Below are 5,435 nucleotides of genomic sequence, written 5' to 3' on the forward strand. Positions count from 1 at the left end.
ACTGTTTGCACCTATAGACCATGGTAAATTTTCCCATTCCTGTTTGGTTTTGTTGTTTTTTTTTAACCCCACAGAACTATTTTGCTGATTTTTTTTTTTACAGTTAGTAAATCCCAAGTGCTTCTGACTTGGAGCACAGAAGCAAGTTCCCTGCCTGCCTCCATGAGTGACTCATGGTCTAACCTTGTTCAGGTCACTTAGATGGTGGTGTTGTTCTCTTCTTCTTAGTCTCTAAAATGCATATTTTGTTCTCTTCACAATTCTGACATTGTAACATCTTTCTGGCTCTAGCAACAGTCTGTATCATTTTAGATATACATTATCTTGTACAAAAATACCCACCCACATCTCATACCCTGAAAAATCACAGTAGCCAAAACTCCAAATTTAGACTGAAAAATGTAGAGCTGCGTAGATGAGGATATTTTTCCAAATGTGAGTTGATAGCCTTTCACTCTCTAAATAGTTTGGGCTATCAGAAATTTTTAGTATTTAAACTTGCAACTAAGGCTTCTACTGGGAGCTCCTGGACATGCTGGACCACCCAGCAGACAGAGCTGGAACATGTCCTTCAGTGGTGTTTTTGCTTTGCCAAGGGTAAGGATGGTTTCACTGCAGATGTCAGATAGCTGGATATTAATGCCCTGTCACTGTTGGTTGTCTCATCCTCCACATCCTCCCTGCCATCTCACCACAGCTGGTTTTTACATTACTTCTGCTGCTGTCTCCTTGCTGCCTTACCTCCAGCAACTGAGGAAGAGAAGGAAGCAAGAACAGAAAAAACAGTCCTCCTATAGCATTTTAGCCTGGCTATGCAGACATTTGTAGCATCTAAACACAGCAGTCACAAGCAGATTCCTTCTCGGGAGCTGTAAATCTGGACCAGGAAGACCTCTGTACAAATGCAGTTGTCTGTGGATCCTTCTGCCATCCTGTTAATCCCCTCCCCTTTCCCACCTCACACCTGCCAAAGCAGGTTTGCATCAAGTATCCAATGCTTTGTCTTTTTTTTTTCTCTTAAGCATTTTTGAGGGACCCACAAGGAGAAAAGCGATTAAGGTAAAAAATAAAATCAAGTTTTGTTACATTTTGTTAGGAAATGGACTTGTGTATTTTGAAGTGTTCCCACAGGATTCAGACTTCAGAGCACAAGGAATCACTCACTGAATTGTCTTTTTTATCTTGTCTGAGTGCACAAGGTGCCCAGACACCTTCTGTGGGCTCTGTGAGAGCCCCAGTGTGTGCGCCAGCTGGATCTGGCCATGCTCCTGGCAGGCAGGGCTAGTTTGCACATGGATGGGATTGCTGTGCTCTCCGTTCTCAGCACGGACAGGCCATCGCCACCTTCTGCAGATCACTGTGTCAGCATGCCATGCTTGGACAGTCCCAGGGCTGTGAGATGCTGTTCTTGTGCTGCTCAAGCTAGTCTTTCCCAAGAATGCATCAGTCCAGAGCTCTCCTGATATATCAACAGCTGTTGGCACTGTAAGGGCTGCCCCAACCCTGTTTGGCTATGATTTCAAACACCTTCAGTCTGCCTATGGAAGACCATGTGGAGACACACTAAAGGTTATCCCTCTGATTAAATGTAGATAATTAATGGTGAACAGATACCATTCTAATTTACCAAAGTACTAAGCTACTGCTCCCCTTATCCTCATCAGATCCTCTGTCAACAGGTTGGTGGTGGCATCAAAGGGCACTTGGCATTTCCTGGGATTTGCATATCCATGGCTTGCTATGAGGAGCAGAGTATCGAGTTGAAGGCCCTTCACTGAGAAGGCCCTGACTGCAGATTCATAAATAAATCACCCTTCATCCAACTTGCTTACATCTGTGCTATCTCAAGCCTGGGCAGAGGGAAGCTGTCAGCCTGGGCACTCCAGCAGACCTTCACTGTCACAGAGCAGCATGGAAGGAAAAGTTGCCTGTAAGATAGAGAAGAACACACATCATACCTTTACTTTGTACAGCAATCTTGATATTTTGTATGCACTTATTGCTCTGAGTTTGTATCCCTTTCCCACCTGTACTTACACTGTCTTTTTTCTGAGGCTTGTTATTATTTCTATTGAGCAATCTTCAGCCGAACTGGGAGATCTTGCAGTGACTCACTTACTTGAACATTATTGCCTAGTTCTTTACACAAGACAGATTGGATATGAATGAGATCTCTTGTCCTCATGAGCATTATATTTATTTCACAAGACATTTTCTTCAGAACTCTCCCTGCAATAAATTATGTGGTATATTTATTTTTTCTTCTACCATGCTATAGCTCTGTCCCTTTTTTTGTTGTTTCTCATTTTTTAGACACTTCTTCTTCTATGATCTGCTGTTGTTGTTTTCTGTTTTTTCCTTCTCACAATCTCTTAGCTATTTCCTTGGGATTTTTTCCCTTGTGCATTTTTTAGCGCAGTGCATGTATTCGATGTACTCAAAATGAGAGCTTGAGATACATATTTAAAGTAACAAAATGATTTCCCTCTTTTATCTTATAGATGTTGTGTAATGACTGGAAGAAAAAAAAAGAAAAAATAAAAGCAGGTGAAATGCTTTAAGTGAAGTATAGAACTGTAAGAAATACAATCATATGTATCATTTTCTAATCTTCAAAATGTCAGCTGAGTGAAAGATTTTGGAGGTGCTTTATTTCTGAAGAAACACTTAACTGGTTTTCAGCAGCTGCTTTTGGGAAGAGCCCAGAAATTCTGAAACCCTTCTATTTAAGCAGAAAAGGTGAGTATATTTAGAGCAGATGAAATGGTACTTAAAAGTAGCATATGTCCATGGTATTTATAGGAGTCCCATATTAGGACTATATCTGTTGTCAATGTACAGCACTGTGTTCCCTTGCTTCCCAGCTCTCCTGTCTGATCTGTCGACCCCTCTCAACCTTTTTACTTCCCCAGTGCTTGGTGGAGCTGTGCTAGAAGTCTGAGTGTAGCCCAGTTGTGGCCTTTTTCTGAGGGCAAGTGGTGGAGGGAAAGAGGGTTTAAACTGAAATGTAAATGATCCAATGGATGCTTTTGAAATCCAGGTGCAAGCTAGACTTTGAATATTGCTGAACCATGTTTAGCTGCTAAGAATGATTGTTTCACTTCAAGACTACTTTAATGTCTTGTGGCTAAAACTAGAATTAAACTTCTTTACCTGGAGTGCAGTACAACACTGAGGCATGTCATTCAGGGAAGTGGTGGGATTTCTCTCCTTGATGACTTCCAGGGATCACCCACACAAAAGCATCCCCAGACTGATCTGGTGTTGATGTTAATGAAGCTCCAAGAAGCAGGAGGTTGGCCTGGAAACCTCCAGAGGTCCTTTTCGAATGTTTTTTTTTCCCTATGATCTTACAGTTCTGGTAAGTGTGTTACAGTAAAATAACCAGATGGATTTTTTTTGGAAATATAGAACAGATACCCTGAGGGCAGAAAACAGTATGTGGAGAAGACGCCATGGGTGGGGGTGGGGAGAAAGACACTTATTTCCATTTATGAGTTATAGAACCAGGAGTTGAGAATTTTGTCTTGATTTGGAGATGAGGAAAGCAAAGACTTCTGAGTAGCTTTTTACAGTAACGCTGCCTGGCTTGTGAGCCCCATCCTGTCTCGAGAAGGGTAGGCAGTGTTTTAAATGTTGGGGTCAGGCTGGTTCCTGCTCTATCTAATCAGTTTGGTGTACATATATTTCTAGAAGTGATTAAATATGTCTTGTCTTCTGTGGTTTTATTAAAGGGCAAGGAGGAAGCAAGGAGCCTTTACTTCTGCGAATGTTCTGTCTGGTTGCCTGAGGTGTCTGCTGCTGGGGGAGAGGGAGGGAAGAACAGCCAAATCTCATTGTTATCCCCGAGGCTAATGCAGGAGAACTCTGTGGTGAGGCTAGGTACATACCTGAGGCTTGGCTTCTCTGTGCACAGGACCAAATCAGCAGGAGAGGGGTGAGATTACTAATGTGCTCAGCATCCCCATCCGTGTCTTCATAGGCATGTTCTTGCAGCCAGGGTTGCTCAGCTACAGACACTCCACCCTGGGATGTGTTGTGCGGAAACGTAATTTTACCCTTGGGACAAGCCAGTGTCTTTTTCTCCCTTTTCTGTATGCATTCCTCTTACTAGATCAGCCAAAACCTTCTGCTGTCACTAAAACTGATGTGTTTTTTTGTGCAAAACCAGAGTTTTTGTACACATCAAGGCCAGCTCAGGCTGCTCTGCCAGTAGATGTCCCTGCATGCCTGGCTGCAGTGGATGTGCTGAGTCTTTTCCTGGGAAAACTGACTTCCAGCACGCTGAAATTCACATCATTCGTGATGGGTATTGTTCACATGGATTTTTATTTTTTTCCTCACATTTGGGCTTCTGGTATAAAGTTTAATCAAGCTCCAGAAATGCAAAAGCTGAAATTAAAACGGAAGTTCATTCTTTCATTGCAAAACAGGCTTTCCACAATCTTTAAATATTTTTGTGTTTATTTATAAACCAGAGTACTGACAGCAGAAAGTCCCTGAACTGCCTTACCCTGTTCTGCCCTTCACTCCTGTTCTACATCATGCATTCAAATAACTTCCACATTTTTTTTTCTTCCTTGGATAGCAGCATTTTTTTTTGAAGTAGATATTTCTTTGGTGCACTGAATTGAACAAAACAAGACAAAACTAAACCAAATAGTACTGAGCACCAGGTACTCACCTCTTGGTAGGAGTCACTTGGCAATTTTACAGATGCTGAGAGTCTCAACCTTCAGCCTGCAAGGTGTTTCCTGTAATATGAGAATTTATCAGCTGGCTTTCAGAGCCACATAGGTGAGTTTTAAGTGTTTTCTGTAATGCTCTGTGCTCTGTATTATAATCCTACAATTACATATTTGCATGCCTGCTAAATTAGCACTAGAAAGTTATCTTCAAAAGTGCAAAGCCTGCCACTGCTACTCTTCCTGGGAATACAGGGGATGATAATTGTTATGGAGGAAAATTACCTTTGCATGGTATTGATTTTGTGCCCCACTGCCTGTCATCATCCCTCGGCAGCCTTTTCCCAGCACAGGACAGTGAGCAGCTGTGCCGGCAGCCTGTGCTGGGTGGCTCTTGGCCGGCTGTGCAGGGACAGGCAGTGGGCAGGGATCTTACATTGCCAGCGGCCAGCACTGCTGCCAGCCCCACGATTCATGGGGGGCACCAGTGACCCACCCTAGCAGCCTTTCATTCTAGCTTTGAAGCAGAGGTAGCAAGAGGCTTCCAAAAAAGCTGAGAGCCACAGACTTGAGTGGGGAATGGCTCAATAAATGATTGGTGGAATAAAAGTATTTATTGATTTAAGAGCGTTCTTTTCTTTTGCCTTGCTTTTGTCTTCTAAAACAACTTTCTTTTAAATTTATGTCCCACATTGTCACATCAGGAGGAAAATACATGAGAAATGTTTTCTTATTTTAAATTTATCACAT

At 42.4% G+C, this 5,435-nt stretch overlaps 1 long non-coding RNA gene across 1 annotated transcript; it reads right to left on the reverse strand.

Moving 5' to 3' along the window:
• Positions 1-3,917: 3,917 nt before the first annotated feature.
• LOC139678190 (uncharacterized) lies at positions 3,918-5,053 on the reverse strand. Its single transcript, XR_011698981.1, has 3 exons — positions 4,971-5,053; positions 4,685-4,754; positions 3,918-4,026 (listed from the first exon to the last, which is right to left on the reverse strand). It is a non-coding gene; the product is annotated as an uncharacterized lncRNA (long non-coding RNA).
• Between the last annotated feature and the right edge of the window lie 382 nt (positions 5,054-5,435).

Source organism: Pithys albifrons, chromosome 13 (genome assembly GCF_047495875.1).
Source record: "Pithys albifrons albifrons isolate INPA30051 chromosome 13, PitAlb_v1, whole genome shotgun sequence".
Taxonomy (NCBI): Eukaryota; Metazoa; Chordata; class Aves; order Passeriformes; family Thamnophilidae; genus Pithys; species Pithys albifrons.